Below are 23,929 nucleotides of genomic sequence, written 5' to 3'. Positions count from 1 at the left end.
TTTTAGAGACAGAGGTTTGTCAAAGAGGTTGAGGACCGATGCTTTAGACAGAACTTCAGATGCATAGGCAAATCTTTTTTTTTTTTTTTTTTTGAGACAGGGTCTCACTATGTAGCTGTGGCTGGCCAGGAACTCACTATGTTGACCAAGCTGACCTTGCGTTCTTACACCACCAAGCCTGGCCCTCATAGACGTGTCTTGCCACTTCCTTCAATAATTCCCACACTGGTCTCTTCCACTTCCTCTTCTATCTCAAAGCTTTTTGAGCTGTTCTTGGTATAGCCATACTATTGTCTGCCTCAGCAGTTCCCAAGCCCATCCCACCTACCTGAGGCATATTTTCAAATAAACTGGTAGAGGCCAATCCTGACCTACAAATCAATCTCAAAAATGAAACCTGAGAGCATCTCCCTTTTTTTCCAAAATGGTCCCAAATAGTCCAGGCTGGCCTCACCTCCCAATGCTACTGAAACTTAAATTCTGGGTGTTGTATATGGTAAACAAGCACTATACAAACTGAGCTGCATGCTCTACTTTTAAAAATCTCTCCTGAGCTGGGCAGTGGTGGCGTGCGCCTTTAATCTCAGCACTCAGGAGGCAAAGGCAGTCTCTGTAAGTTCAAGGCCAGCCTGGCTACAGAGTGAGTTCCAGGACAGCCATGGCTACAAAGAGAAACCTTGTCTCAAAAAAACCCAAATCTCTCCTGGTCCAGCAGAAAAGCTCATGGAATAAAGGCGTTTGCTATGCAGGCCTGACCTGAGTTTGATCCCCAGAACCCATAGGGTGGAAAGAGGAAACACTCTTGAGGGTTACCTTCTGAACTCCAAGTCATGACAGGACACGAACACACAAATAAACAAATCTCAAAATTTCTCCTGAGCCCATCGTGGTGACAGGTACCTGTAATCTCAACACTCAGGAAGCAGAGACAGGGAGACAGGATGAAGTCTGATGCCAGCCTAAGTTTACACAGTATGTTCCAGAGCTATATAACAAGATCATGTCTCAAAACAAAAACAAACTAAAAGCTCTGTAATTAGGCTAATGGACAAATTTTGGGACCATGGGTCAGCCTGCTTCTTAATGAATGTAAAGCTATTTTTTAAATGAATGTATTTATTATTTTAAATATTTTTTAAAAAAAAATTATTTACTCTAGAATACTTGCTTTTGGTTTCATATTATATCCTTGTTGACATCTATTCTAAAGTCTGAATTCATGAACTCACATACACACAGTACAATCACTGTTCAAAAGAGAATTTTATCTTTTCTAAAACCTGGAAAATTAAGCCTTAAAGTAAACCTGTGATACCGAAGGCTAAATCTCATCAAAGTTGCCTCCCCCCACCCTCCCCCACCCTCCCACCCCCGCCAAAAAAACTTTATTTCAGATGAGAACCAAGCCAGTTGCCAACTAACATACATGGCCTTTACCTGCTTTCATAAGATCTCACAGATGCAAGAGAAGCAACGCACTTAAGAGCGTAACGATGGGTGGCTAGGTTGTGTTCTGTAACTTTGAAAGGAAAAACAAAATCCTCACTCTTTTCTCCCCACCCCTCCCTTCAGAACAAGTTCACTACAGCTGTTAAAGAGAAGCAGAAAATTCAGCAAGATTAGGATTCTAAACACAATCAAGAAAACAAATGATTGCAGCATCGTTGAGTTTCGGGTACTTTTGCAAGTTCACCTGGACACATCTCTAACTTTAGGCCCAGTGACTACTTCGGGTACGCTGACCCTTATAGGTTTTTTTCTCTTTTGAAGTTGCAGCCCGAAACTATGTCTCAAAACTCGAACCTTCTACTTTAAAGTCATGTCCTGATCCGGCTTCGACCCTTCCAATACGCCCACCTCTACTTTTTTCTTTGCTACAGAAAAGTACGCTCTCGGAAGGAAGGACAGTGACAGCTTTCCACGTCTGCAAAAGTCCGCGGCGCCGGCCTGGGCCGGGACCACCATGAGTGGGGACAATGGAGGGAGGAGGGGAGTGAAAGACTAGAAGGGGAGGCAGCCAAGGGAGAAGGTCCTCCGCGAGTGGGAGCTTGGAAAAGTCTCGAGAGAGAGAGAGCTTGCCAGGTGGCAGGTGGGCCCGGCCGCCGCCCCTCAAAGGGCCACGTCGCGCGGGCGGGCCGCTGCCACCGGGCCCCGCGCGTAGGCCGGGCCGCGGGAGAAGAGCCCCCCGGCGCGACAGCGGGGCGCGGGGCTGGACCCTGCCCACGTCCGCCGCGGCTCGGCTCTCTCCCAACTTGGGGTTCGATGGGGCCACCGGCTCGGGGAGTCCAGGCCAGGCACTAGCTGCTCGGCTCGTCCTGCTGACCCACCCGCCGCCCGGCTCGGGCCACCAGCCGGAGCTCCGGGCGCCCCCCACGGACACCGGCTGCGGGAAGAGCAGCTTCGGCTCTGGGTCCCGACTCGCGCGCCGCACTCCTTACCGCTCGCATTCCCCAGCCCTTTTTATCCGAGCTCCCTCCTAACCACAGAAGTGCCCCCCAGTCCGCCCGCGGGTGTTTACCGGGACTCGGGGCGGCGACGACTCCTCAGTCCCTCCACTAAGATGGCAGCCGGTCCCGAGCCCCGACTACAGCGACTAGAGCGAGATCGCATACAGTGCGCAGGCGCGTCCCCTAAGGCGCAGTCGGGACTACAGGCCCCAGCAGGCCTTGCGTGCCAGCCTGCTCTATCATTTTCCTCACCTCCAGGTGAAGTGGTCCCAGCCTTGCTCGCTACATCTCCAAGACTTTTTTCTTTTCTTCCTTCTTTTCTTACTGTTTTCCTTACGTCTTTCTTTTCTTCCTTCCTTATTTCCTTCTTTTTCTTTTTTTTTTTTTTTTTTTACCACTTTTCCTCTCCACTCCCAATCCCCCAACCCCCGCCAGAACCTCTAAAGACTGTTACCAAACTCTAGTGTGCCTTAGAATCTCTTGAACAGCTTTTGAAAACAGACTGCTGAGCCCCCACCGCCAGTTTCTGACTCGGTAGATCTGGGATGGGGTGGGGAGTGTTTTATAATTTGCATTTTTAACAAGTTCTCTAGTGATACTACTGACAGCAGGAATCACAATTTGGGAATCGCTGTGCCAGTTCAATCCTTCTGGAGTTAGATACTGATTGGGTTCAAATTCTCCTTTCTCCACCTTTTGACAGGGCGTTCTTAGAAGGGTGACAGTTTGACAGTGCCAAACGCGACAGGAGTTCTAAAAAATGAAAAGCATACTTTATAATCCTTACCACAAAACTATGAGAAAAAATGCCATGTTACCTTTTTCAGATGCTTCAATTAAGCTGCATGTAAGATAGGAAACCCAGGCAAGACGGGCAGTGGTGGCCCACGCCTTTAATGCCAGCACTTGGGAGGCAGAGACAGGTGGATCTCTGTGAGCTTGAGGCCAGCCTGGTCTACAGAGCGAGATCCAGAACAGACTCCAAAGGCAAGTGCATCTAAGCCTATCCTCAACCTCCCTCAGAAGTGTTTGTGAGAATTAATAGGCTATGTAAACAGTCAGAAGCACTACTTAAGCACTCCATAATATCCCTCTTTGCCACTATTGTTTAGCCTGTTTCCTTGTAAGGAAACCATCTAGGAAGTCACTTGCACTTTTTAAAGTACCTTTGACACGACCATATTCTGCATTATGTGCTAGGAGAGTTTATTAAAAAAATCAAGATTCTGGGCTGGAAGATGGCTCAGTGGGTAAGAGCATTTGCCATGTAAGCACAGGGACTTGAATCCCCAGCCTCCATGTAAAAGCTGACGTAGGCCTGCCAGTACTGGGGGCAGAGCTAGGAGCTCCCTAGTCAGCCAGCGAAGACCACAAGCTTCAGGTCTGGTGAGAAGACAGAGACAGCTGGATCTCTGGGAGTTCGAGGTTAACCAGATAGAGACAGCGAGTTCTAGGCCACCTGGAATTACACGGTGAAACCCTGGATTTTTGGGGTGTTTTGTTTTGATTAAGCATATAAAAGTTCTTCTGGCTGGGCGGTGGTGGCGCACGCCTTTAATCCCAGCACTCGGGAGGCAGAGGCAGGAGGATCTCTGTGAGTTCGAGGCCAGCCTGGTCTACAAAGTGAGTTCCAGGAAAGGCGCAAAACTACAGAGAAACCCTGTCTCAAAAAACCAAAAAAAAAAAAAAAAAGTTCTTCTGTACTTCCAACTAATGTTTTCCCGGTTAGGAATTATGCTGTAAGGGTGGAGATGTAGCTCACTGGTAGCGCACTTGCCTAGCATTGGTAAGGACCAAGATTCTATGCCCAGTATTGAGAGGGTGGTGTGCTCTAGGGGAATCTGGATTTTTTTAAACTAGCATCCCTGATGATTCTTGTCACGAGGCATACTATCAGATATTAAGTGTTTCATTACTTTATACAGAGAAGAAAACCGAGTATGAAGGAAATTGCTAATTGGCCCAAGATCACTAAGAAAGAAACCAAGTCATCTACTTCCAGGTAGTCTATCTAAAATTTTTCTTTGTTTTGGGGACAAATTTTTACTATGTAGCTCAAGCTGGCCTCAAACTCAGGATTCTTCACCCTCAACCTTCTCAGTACTGGGCTTACAAGCATGTATTATCACACTCAACTTGTCTGCATGTTTTTTTTTTAAGTTCTATTTTATTTATTATTCTTAGTGTGGAAGTCAGAGGACTACTTTCAGGAGCTGGCTCTCTCCTCTCGTGGAGCGACCCAGGTATCAAGCAAGGATGGAACTTAAGTAATCAGATTTGTAGATTACTTGGCCAGCCCCACAATTTAAAAATTCTATTAACAGTAGGTAAAACTAAGGTGTTGGAAGTCAAATGCTATACTCCAAACCTCCACCAAGAATGTCTTTTTTAAAAATATGGGTTGGGGAATTTGATGTAGGATTTGGACACGCTAGATGTGTGCCGTGTCCCTGAGAAGTTCTTAGAAAGTTCCAGGATGAGACCAAGAATGTGTATTTCTAACGCATTTCCAGGTGATGCTGACCCCAGAAGTCATATTTTCTGACCAGTGGACTGCTGCCTTAAGCTTCTTGCCAGTGTCAACAGGGCAAACTAGCTCGGATCGATGAGGCAGGAACTGGCAAGAATTAACAATGCAGACTTCAGAGAAATGTAAAAATCCAGCCCTTCTACCAATAACTTGTTGTTACTGAACCCATGTCCAACTGCTTGCCACTAAATGCCAGCCCTCCTCTTAGGGGGAAGACTGAGAGAAAAGTAAATCAGTTTTATGCAGAGACTGGCACCCTGAGGAGATAGGGCCCATTGCCTCAGAGCCCCATCTCAGGAAACTCGGGGGCACAAAGTTTGTGGTGTGATGTGTGTGTGTGTGTGTGTGTGTGTGTGTGTGTGTGTGTGTGTGTGGTGTAGGTGGGCACGGAGGGCAGATGTTTATGCCAAGTGTCTTCCTCAGTCACTATTTTCTGAGACAGGGTCGCTTACTAAACCAAGAGCTCACTGATTCAGCTAGCCTATCTGGCCAGCAAAGCCCAGGATCCTCCTCTCGCTGCCTCCCCAGTGCTGGGATTACAGGTATGTGTCACCAAGGCTAGTTTTTTTTTGTTGTTGTTGTTGTTTTTGTTGTTTTTTGGTTTTTCAAGACAGGGTTTCTCTGTGTAGCTTTGAGCCTTTCTTGGAACTCGCTTTGTAGACCAGGCTGACCGAGAACTCACAGAGATCCGCCTGCCTCTGCCTCTCGAGTGCTGGGATTAAAGGCGTGCGCCACCACAGCCCAACAAGGCTAGTTTTTTACATGGGTGCTGGGAATCATAAGCTCATACTTGTGCAGTAAACACTCTACCTACAAAGCTATCTTCCCAGCCCAGAAGGACTTTTATAAGAGGGGGAAGAAGGGGGAGGTGGCAATGGGCAAGCCCCCTAGAACAAACGCCCTACTTTCTACAAGTTAGACATCATAGCAACTTACGTGTTTTGTGTTATCTGATGCCCAAAATCAAAGACTATGGAGTGGCAGTACACATTCTGATGTTATATGAAGGTCAAGGTTCTGTAAATCTAAAGTAAGATCACTTAACAATTATCATCTTAGTCATCGAAATAAAAATTGGGAATTAGAATGAGAATTTAGAATACCCAGCAAAGGGAGGGGAACAAAAAGTAACTGAGCCAATGGAGATACTCGAGTGAGCAGCCGATGCTGCTTTGCTTTCAAAGTCTCAGACACAGTCATCTGAGCCTCCACAACCAAATCACCATATGAAAATAGTAGATCCTGTAACAGAGATGTGATGGTCAGAGCCAGGGCCTGGCAGCCCTGACAAGCTAGGCTGGCCCATCTCTCCCCAAAAAGGCAACTAAAGAGACAAAGTAATATTGACAAGCAGAAAAAAGAGATTTGGTGCACTATGAACACGTTGAGAAGAGCAACAAAGAGGTCCGGTGAACTCCTCAAGTCCAACTTTAGGGTCCTGACATGAGGCTTCGGTTTAAACAGAGGGCAAGGGGTATGTATGCATAGCTAAGCAGTCACGGTTAAGGTGAGACCATTGTCTGGGCTCCAGTCTCTCTGGCACCCTGAGGAGTTGTCAGAACTTTGTGACATCTTTTAGGGAGACAAGTTCTCCTCTGCCTGGCTCCAAGGCCTTTCCCTTCACCAGAATTAGACGCCTGGGAAGATTGTTGTCCCTTGTCCCAATAGTTTGATAGCTGATGGGTACAAGTATCTCTTTTGATGTCTTCATTCTTGTCAGGATGGTTACAAGTCCACCTCCCAGGATGTCGTGAAGATTCAAGCAGATCTAAAATAGGTACTTGGTGGTTCTCCAAGAAGCTATGTTGGTCAAGGCAACAAATCACAGCCAGGCCATTTCCTCATTCTTTCACGCTGTGTGGTTCTGGCTCTCAGTTTCCTTGACTCAGAACTACCCCAGTCTTGGCCTGACTGAAAACATTAAAATGTAGAAACAGTGGTTAATAAAACCTCAAACCACTTTCATTTTTCTTCTGTCTAGGACACCAGGTCAGCCAGGAAAGAAAGCCGTCGCTACAGCAAAGCCTCAAAGTCTGAAGGAGCTGGCTCTAGGCAAGGGAAGGCGGTGCCCAGATGCGTACAGGGCTACATGCCTGTAATACCTGCCCTTTGAAGGTGGAGGCAGGAGGATCAAGAGCTTAAGATCACCTTTGACTACACAGTGACTTTGAGAACAGCTGGAGGACCATGTCTCAAAGAACAGAAGGTGGAGAAGGGAAGAGGGAGGAGGGTGAGGAACAGAAACGTCCACCTACAAATTTCTAATTACCTAAATTCAATCTCTTGGACTCATCTACACAGAGGAAAGAGAGAACAGACTCCTACAAGTTGTCCTGACTTCTACATATGGCACATCTTGATACACAAGCACCTACACACAAACAAACTCATATATACACACCAAATAAAACACTAAACATCAGCCTTTTGCTGGGCATGGTGGCATGTACCTATAACCCCAGAACCAGAGAGGTATAGACAGCAGAACCAAGAGTTAAAGTCATCCTTAGCTACATACTGAGCTCCAGAAGAGCCTCGGCTACATGGGACCCTGGAGTGTGTGAAGGGGGATACCTAAGGCTATGGCTACATCCTTTCCTATCTTTGAGGATGTTTCCTCATCTGCAGAATGAGTTTCACAGGTTCTATTTTTGCTGCTGAGTCAGGATAAAAGACAAGGAAAATCAGAGAGACATGAGAAGAAAATGAAGACCTTCCACAGAATGGGGTTGGACAGCTGAGAATTTAAAAGCACAATTAATAATGTTTACTAAGAAGGTTGCAAATGTAAAGATAGTTCTTTCATTTACACATATTTTATGTTAAAATAGTGATGAACCAGGCTCCAGGCCTGAAAGCATATGACCTTGGAAAGGGCCTTGTTCCTGTCCCAGTAACTTTCTGGGAAACCCACAAACAAGACTATTCACTTTGTTTAAAATAAGTATCTTTGCCGGGCGGTGGTGGCGCACGCCTTTAATCCCAGCACTCGGGAGGCAGAGGCAGGCGGATCTCTGTGAGTTCGAGGCCAGCCTGGGCTCCAGAGCGAGTTCCAGGAAAGGCGCAAAGCTACACAGAGAAACCCTGTCTCGAAAAAACCAAAAAAAAAAAAAAAAAAAAATAAGTATCTTCTAACCCATGATCTAGACTTTTTCCTTATCAATTGCAACCCTGTCAGATGGGCCCATGAACCACACTGTCATCTCATTAGGTTCTTTAGCAACACTTTGAAGATAATAGTTTCAAAAGCCTCCAAAATACTGTATACACAGCTATTATAAAAAACCACTCCATCTTTGAGCAGCCCAAGCCCATGCTCTCCCCAAGTATCTTATTTTTTTCACGAGCACCTTCTTCCTCAGAACCCTCCTATTTAAAACTTATATTGAAGCCAGGTGGTGGCACACCCCTTTAATCCAGTACTCAGAAGGCAGAGGCAGACAGATCTCTGTGAGTTCAAGGTCAGCCTGGTCTACAAAGTGAATTTCAGGACAGTCGGGGCTACACAGAGAAACTCTGTCTCAAAACAAGCAAATAAACAAACAAACAAACAAACAAATAAAATCTATATTGAAACTGGTAAAATGGATCAGCAGATGACAACTCCAAAGACCAGGTGTCTGAGTCCAACACCAGAACACACAGTGAAAGGTGAGAATTGACCCCTGAACATCGCTGTCTCCTGACCTCCACACTCACACCACACACACACACACACACACACACACACACACACACACACACTAATAACAAACACAAAATCTTTTTTTATATTAAAAATACCTTGGTGGGGGTGTGGCTAGGAAGATGGTTCAGTCAGAAGCAGCTCTTTCTGCTCTTCCAGAGGACACATGTTCAGTTCCAAACACTCCTATCAAATAGATCACAGCCACCTGCAACTCCAAATCCAAAGGATCTGATGCCCTCTTCTGGTCTCCAGGGACCCCGGCACACATTTAGCATGTAGATGAACACAAACACACAAAAAATAAAAATAAATCTTTTTTTTTAAATGCCTGCAGGTGGATCTCTGTGAGTTCAAGGCCAGCTTGGTCTACAGAGCAAGTTCCAGGACAGGCTCCAAAGCTACACAGAGAAACAAACAAACAAACAAAAAGCCTGCAAGACATGAGGGCACCTGCCTTTAATCTCAGCAGTTGGGACGCAGAGTTTGAGGCCAGTCTAGTTCACTTAGTGAGTTCCAGGCCAGCCAGGGCTTCATAGTAAAACTCTGTCTCAAAAAAAAAAAAAAGACAAGAAGACCTTATTTGTAAAATGCTTATTCAGTGACTCAAGTAAATCTTTAATCTTCAAAAATTTAATTCAGAATTTTATTTCTCAGCTACTATAAGAATTTGAAGTACGTGGCTAGAGGTATGGCTCAGTGGTTAGAGTAGTTGCTGCGCTTGCAGAGGACCAGGGTTTGATTCCCAGAATTCACAGAGCAGCTCACAACCATCTTTAACTCCAGTTCCAGGATATCCAACATCTTCTTCTGGCCTGCACATGGTGTACATTCATACACATAAAATAAAAATAGGTCAAAATACCTAACATAATACTTTAATCTACTGATTTGTTTAGGGCACCCACAGAGTAAATAAATGTAATAAAACACTTAAATATGTAAAATGCCTAGTTTAATTTGAATCTCAGATAAACAGCAAAGATATCCATATTTAGTTTGAGAAAAGCTATGAGTTCTAGCTCAGAAGCTCCCTCCTAAGTGAGAATAACAAACAAAAGCAAAAATAAGCAAACAAGCAAAAATGGATAGTGTTTTAGTATTATGTTTTTAAAGCCAAAATTGCATGTGACTAACTTATGCTTTTTTTTTTCATTATCTAAGATCCAAAAAAATGTTTGAGACAAGGTCTCACTATGTAGCCCTGGCTGGCCTAGAACTCACTATGTAGACCAAGTTGGCCTTGAACTCACAGAGATTTGCTTGCCTCTGTCTCCCAAGTACTGAGATTGAAGGTGTTTGCCACTCTACCTGGTTAATATTTAAAACTTTCAAAAATTTAAGATATTGTTTATTTTTATTTTAGAATCATAATTACATTTATTTATTTATCGTGTGTGCCAAGTCATGCCGTGTGTAGAGGTCAAAGGACAGCCTTGCAGAAGTTGGTTCTCTTCCCACCACGTGGGTCCCAGGGATTGAACTTGGTCCCCGGGATTGAACTTCCATCAGTTCCACAGTGGGTAACAAGTGCCCTTACTGGATAAGTCAGCTCCCTGGCCATACTTAATTAGTAGTTAACATGCAAAGTACAGTATTTCCTTGTGACATATATCTCATAATACTTTGTTTTTACTCACTTCTCCACTGCCCTCCTCATGCCCCTTCACTCCAAAAATCCAAATTTCACTGGGCATCCTATATGGTATTTGGCAACTTTGCTTCCTACTAATAATCAAGAGCAGTAAATGTAAATGCTTCCAAATCCGAAGACCAAGTTGGTAAAAATTCCTAATGTTTACATCTTACATTGTAATCACTAAACCTTGCCCTAAGAGTTTCACATGCACTATGTCATTAAACACATATGTCAACCTCAGTAGGATGATCAGTTTCCTCATCTATAAGATGGGAATAGTAATGCACCTGGCATTTAGTATTACTGAGGATTAAATTAGCTAATACATGTAAAACACAACAACTGCCAGACCTAGTGGTGCGTGTCTTAATGCTAGCACTTGGAAGGCTGAGGCAGGAGGATTCTTATAAGCTGGAGGCCACCCTGAACTGCATAATGAGTACCAGGCCAGACAGGGATATAGAGAAATACCTGTCTCAAAACAAAAAACAACAGGGAGTGGAGACATACATCTTTAATCCCAACACTCAGGAGGTGGAGTCAGGAGGCTCAGAAGCTCATGGTCAGCTGGGGAGATACCCAATGGGAGAATCACTTGCTCAAAAGCGTAAGTTCAGCTTCTAAGAATTCACATAAAGCTAGACAGGGTAAGCCAGGCAGCAGTGGCGCATGCCTTTAATCCCAGCACTTAGGAGGCAGAGGCAGGCAGACGTCTATAAGTTCAAGGTCAGCCTGGTCTACAGAGCAAGACAGTGTGGCATTCCAGATGGGAGGCAGACACAGGAGAAAGCCCAGAATCTCAAAGACCAGCCTAGCCTACACAGTAGCCAAGGAGAGACCCTGTCTCAAACAAAATGAAAGGCAATATTTGTGGTTGTCATCTGACCTACACACACACACACACACACACACACACACACACACACACACACAAACACACACACACACACACTTATGATAAAAAAAAAAGAATGAAATAAAATACATTTAGAAAATGAAGTTTGAGGTCATCCTCAGTTATACAGTGAATTTGAGGCCAGCCTGGGTTACATATTGAGAACCTGCCTCCAATTAAAAATTTTAAAATAGGGGCTGGAGAGACATCTTAGCAGTTAAAAGCATTTCCTGCTCTTTCAGAGAACCTGAATCAGTTCCACCACCAACATCTACTAGCTCACAAGTGCCTGTACTCTGGCTCCAAGGGACCCAATGCCTTCTTCTGTCCTCCTTGGGTACCTGAATGCACTTGGGTATACTAAGATGCAGATACAAGCACAGATATACAAGTAAAAACAAATCTTTAAAAATTAAAAAGGAGCCGGGCGGTGGTGGCGCACGCCTTTAATCCCAGCACTCGGGAGGCAGAGCCAGGCGGATCTCTGTGAGTTCGAGGCCAGCCTGGTCTCCAAAACGAGTTCCAGGAAAGGCGCAAAGCTACACAGAGAAACCCTGTCTCGAAAAACCAAAAAAAAAAAAAAAAAAAAAATTAAAAAGGAGCTGGACAGTGGTGGCACACGCCTTACACCCAACACTCAGGAGGCAGAGGCAGGCGGATTTATGAGTTAGAGGCCAGCCTGGTCTACAGAGCGAGTTCCAGGACAGTCAGGGCTACACAGAGAAACCCTATTTTGAAAAACAAACCCACCCAAAAAAATAAAAACAAAAAGCAACAACAGAAAATTAAAAAGAAAATGTTGGAAACCAATCTAAGATGTTGTGTTATACAGGAGAATTAGTAAACTCTCAAATATTCATCCAGACTATGGAATACAAGTACGCAAAGAGAAAGAACAAATTGTGACAACACAAACTGATTGTGTGAAAGATGACAGGTAGGTAGGTAGACAGGCTGGCAGACAGACAGACAGACACACACACAGACAGGTGATAGACAGATACATACACATACATACATAAATATATACATACATGCATGCATACATAGACAGATAGATGGAAGATAGGCAGATGGTACATAGACAATAGGTACCATCTATTAGAGAGAGAGAGACAGAGAGACAGAGAGAGAAAGGATAGATATTGATGTATCCTGATTTCTGATATGCAGTTCCTAAAAATTCTCAAACATTCCCAAGTAAGAAGTGTCTCTTTGTATGTTGAGTTGACTGACGGCTGACTGCTGCTAGGTAATGCAGGAAATCCACAGGAGTCTGCTTAAGGAGTATTAGGGAATTTATTAGGATATAAATTGAGGAAATACACTCACAAATACAGAACTGAGGAGACAGCTGAAGTCATCCTCTGTTCTGACAGAGTACAAATCCACCTGGATACCTTAAATACCTTAAAAAAACACAAGTCAGCCAGGCGGTGGTGGTGCACGCCTTTAATCCCAGCACTCCGGGAGGCAGAGCCAGGCAGATCTCTGTGAGTTGGAAGCCAGCCTGGGCTACCAAGTGAGTTCCAGGAAAGGCACAAAGCTACATAGAGAAACCCTGTTTCGAAAAACAAAACAAAACAAAACAAACAAAAAAAAAACCACAAAAAAACAAATCCACCTGGCAATTTGATCACACCAGGAAGCAGCAAACAGGGAGAAGGGACAACTAGGTAGCTCTGGGATGGGGCTATCACTGGAAAAACCAAACAAGGTTAGAAGATTGGGCCTTTCAGCCCCAGCCCCAGCCTCTGGCGAGGAGAAAAAGATGAGTGTTCATTTGACTACCAAAGGCCAAGTATAAAACCAGTCATGCCTGTAAATCAAGTTTATCTTTTCTTTAAAATTGATTTTCTTTACTATTATTATTGTGTGTACGTGTGCATGTGGTGTGTGTGTGTGTGTGTGTGTGTGTGTGTGTGTGTGTGTGTGTGTGAGAGAGAGAGAGAGAGAGAGAGAGAGAGAGAGAGAGAGAGGATAATGTATGTATGAATACAAATGCATATGTACATCCACAGCATGTGTAGAAGTCAGAGGACAGCTTCCAGGAGTTGGTCCTCTGCTCCCACAAAACTGCAGCAAACTCCCTCTTGTTTCTTGTATACTGCATACCCCCAGCTAACTGGCTGAGAGGCTCCAGGGTTCTCCAGCCTCTGTCACCCAGCCCATCTCACTATAGGAGGGCCGGGATTACAGATGTGCACCATCACACCCATCTTCTTAGGTGGGTTTCCAGGCTCAAACAAGTGCTTTTACCTGCTAGCCTTGTCGATGGCCCAAGGCTAGTGGCTGGATAAAGTAGAAACAGGTATCAGAAGGTGGGCTGGTCACTTCAAAATTACTTTTCTTGTAAACATTAAGACACGGAGACTTGGGGGCTCAAGAGATGGCCCAGTGCCGGGCGGTGGTGGCGCACGCCTTTAATCCCAGCACTCGGGAGGCAGAGCCAGGCGGATCTTTGTGAGTTTGAGGCCAGCCTGGTCTACAGAGCGAGATCCAGGAAAGGCGCAAAGCTACACAGAGAAACCCTGTCTCGAAAAACCAAAAAAAAAAAAAAAAAAAAAAGAGATGGCCCAGTGGTTAAGAGCACTGGCTGCTCTTCCAGAGGACCCAGGTTCAATTCCTAGGACCTACATGGCAGCTCATAACTGTTTGTAACTCCAGTTCCAGGGGATCTGACACCCTCACACAAACATGCATGCAGGCAAAACACCATGCACATATATAAAATAAATAAATTTAAAAAAAAAAAGACATGGGGACTTGCAATTTAGGATGAGTCTGTTTTGGGTTTGGCCCTTTGGGGCCTAGTGCAGGAGCTCAATCTAAAGCAATAACTGCCTATGCAGTTATTTAACATAAGCAAATCCAAATGCTAAATGCTAGTTAATGATGGGCATGCTAAAGTGCTTAGAGGTAGAGTAAACTCTACAACGTCATTGAAATTGTCAAAAAATTGAGATGAATGGGTAGAGAAATGGGGGGGGCAACAAATGAATGTGTGACAGAGCAAGCGGCAATCAGATGATAGTTATAGACTCTAAGTGTTAGGTAGGTGGGTATTTGCTGTTTCGGTCTTTCCACAGTTTAAATGCTTTCATAGTGAAATGTTGGGGGGTGGGAATCCTGGCACAGCCCCCACAAGTCCTCTCCTTTCTTGCTTTCAAATGTAATATTATCCTTAGCACACGAAACCCCCAGTGACCCACCTCTATAAATTGCAAACCAGAATATTCTTTCCCTAGAGTGCTCACTGGAACTGTCTGTCCTAAACTAGAATCTGCAATCCAAAGAAGAAGAGGCAGCAGCGACAGCTCCGACAACAAAAAACGCAGACTAAAGTCACACCTAAAAATTCTTCAGGCAAAGATAGAATCAAGCAACAAGCATCCAGGTCACTTTACATAAGCTGGGAAGGTGTCAGACAGAAAGACTCCCCGGAATCTCAGTGCGCACCCTGATTCACGCAGACTTCTCCGCCGGTGGCACAGGGTGCCATGAGAAATATGCAAACGATGAAGCTTTCTGCTCAGTCCGGGAGGAGGCTCCAGGCTTGGGTGGAGAAGAGACAGGTCCCGCAAGGTCAACTGGTCTAGTCAGCTGCATTCAGGCTGTTTCTTCATCTGTGAAGCCGGACTAGTGGTGCGGTCTTACATCCCTCTTGGGCTCATGGGAAAGATGAAGGCAGAGCCCAGGGCAGGTCCTAGGGTACAGTAAAAAGGCTTGATTTGGCGGATGCAGCAGCTGCGTCCCAGAGCAGTCAGAGGGCTAGCCAGATCCCAGCTGCTGACTACCAGTAGTAGGACTCACATCTGGCCAGCTCAATTGAAGAATCCTCTTACTCTGCCCGGCTAAGCCAGTGTCTTTTAAGGAGTTGTGCAATGATGGATATGCACAAATGATTTTTCATCGTGCCATAAATGATCATCTAAAATCTTTACTGCTGGGGAGCTCAGCTTGTTGGCAGAGCATGTCCTTAGCATGAATGAGACCCTGGATCTAATCCCTACCATGAAAAGAAAAATTAAAAAAAAATTCTGTGATAACATTTTCAATGATAAAACCCATGGTGGTGGCACATGCCTGTAATGTCAGCTCTTGAGAGGTGGAGAGGGAAGATCAGCTCAAGACCAGCCTCAACTGTGTGAGACCAGACCTCAAAAGTACAAACCTTTGGGCTAGAGATTTAGCTCAGTTGACAGAGTAAGCCTTGGCTTCAATACCCAGCTCCATATAAACTACGTGTGATGGTGCATGCCTGTAATTCCACCACTCCAGAGGCAGAAGTAGAAAGATCACAAGTTGGTGGTCCGCTGGGAGGTAGTGGCGCATGCCTTTAATCCCAGCACCTGGGAAGCAGAGGCAGCCAGATCTCTGTGAGTTCCAGGACAGCCTTGTCTACAAAGCAAGCTCCAGGACAGCCAGGGCTACACAGAGAAACCTTGTCTCAAAAAAAAAAAAAAAAAAAAAAAAAAAAAAAAAAAAAGTTTGTGGTCATTCTAGGTTACATTAGTGAGTCAGAAGCCGGCCTCGGCTAAATGAGATTCTATCTCAAAAGAAGACATTTTAAGTGGACAATTCAGTTCATTTAAAATGCTTAATTTCACATTATATGGATTTCACTTTGATTAAATAAAAGATATCATTAAGAGCTGGGACTGCGGTTTGTGTTAGAGCACTCCTCCAGGATGGGCAATGATCTGGGTTCAGTCAGACCCAGCACCACAATTAAGTAAGTAAACAGGCTGGGGAGATGGTTCAGTTGATAAAGTGCTTGCCAGGCAAGCATGGAGACCTGAGTCCATATCTACAACTCAGGTCACAAACATATAAAGTCAGACTTGGCCTCAGGCTCCCCTGTAATCCCAGTACTGTGAGAGGCGGAGACAGGAGGATCACTGGGACTTGCTGGCCACCAGCTTCCTATCTGGTCCTATCTTAAAGGAATGAAACAGAGGATGATAAACACAGACAACCAATGTCCTCCTCTGGTCTCTGCAAGTATGCACAAAGATGTTCGTGCCCACACATACATACACATACACCACACTCCACACATACATACACATACACCACACTCCACGCATACATACACATACACCACACTCCACGCATACATACACATACACCACACTCCACGCATACATACACATACACCACACTCCACGCATACATACACATACACCACACTCCACGCATACATACACATACACCACACTCCAAACATACATACACATACACCACACTCCACACATACATACACATACACCACACTCCACACATACATACACATACACCACACTCCACACATACAAGGGTGGATAGCATTCCTGAGACTGACTTCTTATCTCCACATTCACACATATGTATGTGCACACCCACAGGCATCAGGCATGCACACACAGACAACACACAGACAGACCTATAGACAGACAGACAGATGTTAGATAACAGGTGGATAGATAATCAGTCAGCATTAAGAAAATGGTAAGTGGGGCTGGAAAATGACTCCATGGTTAATAGCACTGTCTGTTCTTCCAGCCTACCAGGGTTCAATTCCCAGCACCCACACAATAACTCACCATCTCTCCCTGTAACTCCAGTCTCAGGGGCTCTGAAGTTCTCTTATGGCCTCTGTTTGCACTATGCACCCCCATGTGTACAGACGTACATGCAGGCAAAACACTCATACACTTAAAATTAAATTAAAAAAATGATAGCCTACAGTATTTACAAATACATATACAGTGAAGTGTAATTAGTCTTTTGCTGTCCTGCCAGTCAGCTCCCAAAATAATGACATGGAGACTTCTTCTTAATTATGAATGCTCGGCTTATTGCTTAGGCTTGTTCCTAACTAGCTCTTATAGCTTAAAGTAACTCATTTATATTAATCTATATTTTATCACATGGTGTTACTGCTCTTCCATCTTGCACCTCCTGTTTCCTCTCCATATCTCCTAGGATCTCCCTCAAGCCTGATTTCCTCCTCCTCTTCCTTTCTTTCCCTGGAAATCCTGCCTATACCTCCTGCCTAACTATTGACTGTTCACACTTTTATTACACCAAATCACAGCTATACACCTTCACACAATGCACAGATATCCCACATTTCCCCCTTTTGTTGCTCTGTAGATCAGGCTGGCCTTGAACTCATAGAGATTCACCTGGCTCTGTCTCCCAAGTGCTGGGATTAAAGGTGTGCACCACCACTGCCCAGCTAAAAATATCTTCTTAGATTAAACAGCTGAAGCTTTTATGTTTCTCAACCTTATAAACTTTATATCTCTTATGTAAGTTTTTTTTTCTGAATTTGGTAACTACAGCTGTTTCTGTCATTTCTGTAGTTTTAGTAGTTGCTCGCTCTGTACTTCCTGTTTACTCAGCTAATATTCTATCCTTCTTAGATCTCTGATTGGAATTGAAGTCTGGATAGTACACAGTTGTATTATTTTTTGTTTAGTCTCTGTGTGATGGGAGAGTGTAGAGCTTATCTGAAGTCTTGGCTGGACAGTCTGTGTGGCTGGACCATCTATGTCTGCCAGTGGCTTTGAGGTTATTCTGGGTGCAGAATTTTGAGGAAATTGCAGCAGAGGCATTCTGAGAGGCTGGATCACCTGGGCTACTTGTCTTTATTGATATTTGGTCCTTTTTTCTTTTTGAAAATACACAAACTTTTAAAGGTAACTTTTGTATGCAAGAGGCTTTGGCAGGTTTAAGCCAAGGTGCCCGCGGCAGTGTCTGTCAAGGAGGCACACCATGCAGACCAGGAGGCACACCATGCAGAGCAGGAGGCGGCGGCGGCAGCGGCGGCGGCATGGCAGGGTGGAAAGTTACTCACACTATGCAGACACGGCATCCACATAGAAAGTTTTATTATTAAAAGGGGAGGGGAGAGGGAATAAAGGTAAGGAGAGAGAGAAAGAGCGGGGAAAGGAGAGAGGGAAAAGGAGAGAGAGAGGAAGAGAAAGAGAGGGAAAAAGAGCAAGTAGAGGTGTGCACTGCCTCATAGCAAGAAAGGGAGAAGGAAGAAGGGGGAGGGGTTTTTCTTCTTAAACTTACTAAAATGACATCAGGATGCTGGGTAGGTCCTCAAGGGGTGGGCCTTGTGAGAGCCTGCTCCCACCTTTTGAAGGTCTTAGGTGGAGGAGAGAGGAATTAAGAAATGACAGATAGAAAGACAGACCTAGCTGACGAGAAGAAAGAAACACAGGATAGCTTCGGGAGGGCCTGGATCAATACCCAACAGCCGCATCCATTATTGAAAAGGGCTTTTTATAACATGTCAAGGGGAGAGGCAAAAGACCTCCCCCTTGCAAGATCAAAGCACACCGCACAGCCAAGTGTAGACCCTTCCAAATACCTGGTAACCATGCCCGTGGTCAAATCACCCAATTATGCAGCCCTGCTGGGTAAAGCAAGCTCAGATTCTCTGACCCTGAGTAATTTCTCACTAGGAAGCCTCTGTGGGTCTCCACAGGGCCTGAATGCCAACACTAACATATATATCTGCATTAACGTAAGTATGGAATGTACAGTATGCACAAGTCAGTTAAAGATGATTTTTTGTTCTATGTTTGAGCAGGTAAAAGGCATCTGTTAATTTTATAAGTCTGTTTGAACTGTATAACCAAACCGCTATCCATGCCATACGAGAGGATGGCATGTAATAGTAAGTCATGAGGACTCTGTAGCCAACAAGATTTATCATGTCTCATCCAGTCTCAGAGCTGTTCCCATAGTAGAGGGATCAGCACATGTGTCACCTGTCCTGTAGTCTTTCTTGGTTTCTTTTTTCAGCAAAGAACTATATTGAGAACACATAAAGAACACTTATAACTCATGACAACATGACAGACAACCCAATTAAAAATATACAAAAGATTTTAAAAGACAATTCACCAAAAGAGATGCAAGGATGACTAGTAAGTACATGAGAAGGGACCAACACCCTCAGTCATAAATACAGCACAAATGAAAATCACTCATGGGGGGAATGCCATTTTACACCCATCAGAACAGTTATCACAAAACCAAACCAACACAACCCAGACCAGACAATAACAAGCATTCGGGAAAACCACATGTCCCAGACATTCTGATTGGAACGGTAAGTGGTGAAAAGTAGGGATCTGACCCGGAGGGCTCAAAAGGGAGCATCACCAGGGGATGGGAGACGTTCTGTGTGTTGTCCTGGTTACATAAAATCTACGCAAGAAATCATTCGGCTTGCATGCTTAATATTTGTTTAGCATCCAGTGTGTAAGTTATAGATTGGCAGCAAGTTAAAACAATGAGAAAGAGGAAATGATGAACATAGGATCTAGGAGGACAGTTACCTCCATGGGGGAAGAAGAGCACAGAGGTGGGCAGACGCTTATTTGCAGATTTTTGTCAATACTTTGAACTTTATTTTGGAGGAAGGTTTTTTACAAGCTGCCATATTATTACCTTAAAAAAAAACTATAAAAGACACAGTGGCAGTGCCCACAACCTTGGACAAACATCCAAAATTATATATCATATACCAACTTCTGGGTGAGCCAGTGCTACATAGTGAAACTCTATCTTGAAAAGTATATATTTTGGGGATGGAAAGATGGCTTAGGGGTTAAAAGCACTGGTTGCTCTTCCAGAGGACCCAGGTTCAATTCCTAGGACCCACATAGCAGCTCACAACTGTCTGTAACTCCAGTTCCCGGGGACCTGACACCTTCACACAGACACACATGCAGGCAAAAACACCAGTGCACATAAAATAAATAAGTAGATCTTTTAAAAACTGCATATTTTATTTACTATTAAGGTGTGTGTGTGTGTGTGTGTGTGTGTGTGTGTGTGTGTGTGTGTGTGTGTGTGATGTCTGTATGTGTCTGCTTGTGTACTATCAGAGGACAACTTCCAAGAGTGTTCTCTTCCACCATGTGGGACCTGAGGATTGATCTCAGGCTGTCAGCCTTGGCAGCAAGCATCCTCACCCACTGAGCTATCTCACCAGCCCTAACATTTTTTTTTAAGAATGCAGCTTTGTACCAGGCACAGCAGCACACTCCTGTAACTCCAATAATCAGGAGGCAGAAGCAGAGTCATCAGGAGTTCGAGGGCAGCATGGGTGACATAGCAAATTCCAGGCCAGTCAGGGTTACATAGCAAGAAATGCCTCGAAACAAAACAACAACAAAAAGACTTGACTTAAAAACAAGCACTTGTGCTTCTCCCCTGCTGCGGCCGAGCTGAGCAGAGGCAGGGCCTCGGATGCGTTCAAGATCGGGCCTCATCCGTCACCCACCGCCCCGTGGGCGTTGCTGCCGGAGGTGTGTAATGGACGTCAATACTGCCCTACAAGAGGTGCTGAAGACGGACGACCCTCATCAGGACCACCTAGCACGTGGCAACCTCGAAGCTGCCAAAACCTTAGACAAGATTATGGCAAAGAATCTCAGGCCAAGGATGTCACTGAGATGTACTTCAAGGGCAAGACATGAATACATAAAATTTTTTTTAATAATAATGAATGAATATTTTTTATAATTAATTTTTAGTATTTTAAAGTTTTCAATAATGATACAATGAATAAATAAAATAAATAAAAAATAAGTACTTGTTAGGGTTATTTTTATGAGTTTGATCATAAATTCTTCTTTGGAGATAGGGTCTCACTGTGTAGTTCTGGCTGGCCTGGATCTTATTATGTAGACCAAGCTAGCCATGAACTCACAGAAATCTGCCAGCCCCTGCCTGCTAAGTGTTGGAATTGAAGGTGAGCACCACCACACTGGGCCATAAATTCTTTTTTTTTTTTTTTTTGCTTTTCTTTCTTTCTTTCTTTCCTTTTTTTTTTTTTCTTTTTTCTTTTTTGGTTTTCCAAGACAGGGTTTCTCTGTGTAGCAATTCTGGCTGTCCTGGAACTCCATTTGTAGACCAGGCTGGCCACAAACTCACAGAGCTCTGCCTGTCTCTGCCTCCTGAGTGCTGGGATTAAAGGTATGCACTATCACCAACCGGTTTCCCCCACACACCCATAAATTCTTTAGAAATGGATGAGAGAGCTAGCAAGATGGCCCAGTGAGCAACTTGCACTGGATGTGGAACCCACATAGAGGTGGGAGGAGAGAACCAACTCCAGGAATTTGTCCTTACACACACACACACACACACACAAATAAAGAAATAGTTCCAATGGGATTAGATCTATGGTTGGCAAGACTCAGGATAGCCATTTTAGAATTTTGCGGAAAGTTTGGCAATTGAGCAAACTGTGCAGTTACTTCTTTCATTGTGTATAGCATTTCAGGAAAACAATCATGACTGACAGCATTATGTTATAATGGGGACTATTGGGGTCCAGTCCCTTGATAGTCCTCTCCTAGGGTCCAGGAAGAATCTACAACCAGCTGATAATCTAATCTTAGATGATATGAAATGAATTTACATACACGATACTCTTTTTTTTTTTGGTTTTTCGAGACAGGGTTTCTCGGTGTAGCTTTGCGCCTTTCCTGGAACTCACTTGGTAGCCCAGGCTGGCCTCAAACTCACAGAGATCCGCCTGCCTCTGCCTCCCGAGTGCTGGGATTAAAGGCGTGCGCCACCACCGCCCGGCTACATACACGATACTCTTAGTCCATACACTTTATTCTTCTGAGTCAGTTCTCTCTCTACACAGCTTCTATTCTGCTCTCATGCCTAGCTCCTTTCTTGCCTGATTTCTGTCTACATTTATCTACTGTCCCCTCTAGGTTCTATCTTAATTCTCTCATCTTAGTTCTGCCCTGTCTAGGTTCTCATCCATCTAGTTCTTTCCCATCTTAGCTCCTCTCCCATCTCCTTCTTTCTCATCTTGTTCTTCCCCATCTGACTTTTTCTCATCTTCATCTCGTTCCTCTAGTCCTCTCTTCTAGTCCTTCAATCTAGTTCTTCCCCATCTCAGTTCGTTCCTCTCCAGTTCTTACCCATCTAGATCTTCCATTCTTTTTTCTCTTCTTTGTCTCCTTTCTCTGAAAAAGCAAAGCAAAACAAAACAAAACAACCTGCCTTTTGAGAGCTTAGGGGAGCAGGAGATCTCAGCTGGATCAAGAACAGATTGGGAGAACAAGGAAAAAGAGACCATGATAAATGAAGACCCCATGGGAATAGGAAGAAGCAAAGTGCTAGAGAGGTCCCCAGAAATCCACAAAGATACCTCCACTATAGACTACTGGCAATGGTCGAGAGAAAGCCTGAACTGACCTACTCTGGTGATTGGACGGCCAAACACCCTAACTGTCGTGCTAGAACTCTCATCCAATGACTGATGGAAGCGGATGCAGAGATCCCTGGCCAGGCCCCAGGTGGAGCTCCAGGAATCCAATCCGTGAGAAAGAGGAGGGATTATATGAGCGAGAATTGTTGAGTCCATGATTGGAAAAAGCACAGGGACAAATAGCCAAACTAGTGGAAACACATGAACTATGAACCAATAGCTGAGGAGCCCCCATGGAACTGGACCAGGCCCTCTGGATAAGTGAGACAGTTGATTAGCTTGAACTGTTTGGGAGGCTCCCAGGCAGTGGGACCGGGACCTGTCCTTAGTGCATGAGCCGGCTCTTTGGAACCTGGGGCCTATGCAGGGACACTTTGCTCAGCCTGGGTGAAGGGAGGAGGGGACTGGACCTGCCTGGACTGAATCTACCAGGCTGAGCTGAATCCCCAGGGGAGTCCTTGCCCTGGAGGAGATGGGAATTGGGGGGTGGGCTGAGGGGAGGGCGGGGAGGGGGCAGGAGGAGGGAGGACAGGGGAATCTGTGGCTGATATGTAAAATTAAATTAAATTATAAAATTAAAAAAACTGCCTTTTATCCCTTTGACCCTTATCTCTTCAAACTATCTCTGCCCCCACTGTTTCTGGCAAGTGTGCTTGGTCACTAGGCAACTTGGCTAGGCAACTTCCATCACAGCTAGATGTACCTGTAAGTTGGAACCCTTTAGTTCTGAGTTAATTGTTAAGGGTGGGTCTAAAATTAGAGAAAAGACTTTGGAAAGGGAGAAAGTTAAGCTTAATTAGCACATCCGCCAGGCCTTCTCAAACAGATAGTCTGGATGTTTAAGTCTGTTCTTAGAGAGTACAGAGGTATCTCTGATAAGATACTTTCATCCATCCAGGGGTGGTCCTGGCCGGATGCTGCTAATAACAATAATGACAGAAAGGCCTGAAATTAGGGATCCTGGCTGCGTTACTGCACAGAACGTTATCTAAATATTCCTTTAGTAGAGGGGAAATGGTGCCCAATAAATGATGGAAAAGCTTTAATAGCACACAAGAAATTCACAGCAGGAAACAGCTAATAATCGAAAGCCAACATCACCAAGACTCCTTGAGCCTCAGCTTGACCTCTGGAAGGCCCTTGGCTTCTTCCAAGCATTAGCTTGTCCTAATCAGCTGAAATCCCACTCCATATATTTTTGCAGCTTGCAGCAATGTTAGGACCATCGTAACTTTTTTTCTCTCAGAAATACACTCAAATTTTTTCAGTCTAAAGAACGACAAAATTTTTCAAAACTAGGTGACATTTAGCCACAAACCCCCAGTTATGTTTGTCTTTGAAGGACAAACAGATTTTCCAAATAAAGCAGAATGTACTTGCTTACGGATGTAGGCAAAATTTGGGATGTATGACATGCCGGTGTCTTTCCATCATGAGGAGGGGGCTGGGGTACACTCAGGGAGAGAGGTCTCACCTAGCATGTGTGAG

The 23,929-nt window shown here is 44.6% G+C and overlaps 1 protein-coding gene and 1 long non-coding RNA gene across 4 annotated transcripts in view; both read right to left on the bottom strand.

Annotated features, from left to right (window-relative positions):
* Positions 1–2,618, bottom strand: part of Itch (itchy E3 ubiquitin protein ligase) — a 119,534-nt gene extending 116,916 nt beyond the window's left edge. The window contains exon 1 of one of the 2 annotated variants that reach the window (XM_052725594.1): positions 2,519–2,618. The gene's annotated coding sequence lies outside the window, so the exon portion shown is untranslated. Of the gene's footprint in view, positions 1–2,438; positions 2,461–2,518 lie in introns of those variants that run through there. The other variant, XM_052725596.1, reaches the window with a different exon arrangement.
* A 3,708-nt stretch (positions 2,619–6,326) lies between these two features.
* Positions 6,327–23,929, bottom strand: part of LOC128101260 (uncharacterized) — a 51,886-nt gene continuing 34,283 nt past the window's right edge. For both annotated transcript variants that reach the window (XR_008215047.1, XR_008215048.1), the window contains 3 exons: positions 14,656–14,902; positions 8,761–8,906; positions 6,327–6,888 (listed from right to left, as the gene is read on the bottom strand). This is a non-coding gene — a long non-coding RNA (uncharacterized LOC128101260). The remainder of the gene's footprint in view (positions 6,889–8,760; positions 8,907–14,655; positions 14,903–23,929) is intronic.

Source organism: Peromyscus californicus, unplaced genomic scaffold (assembly GCF_007827085.1).
Source record: "Peromyscus californicus insignis strain IS unplaced genomic scaffold, ASM782708v3 Scaffold_7__1_contigs__length_154581171, whole genome shotgun sequence".
NCBI classification, from domain to species: Eukaryota; Metazoa; Chordata; class Mammalia; order Rodentia; family Cricetidae; genus Peromyscus; species Peromyscus californicus.
Note: the sequence above shows the minus strand (reverse complement) of the source record. Positions and strands in the feature narration are given on the sequence as shown.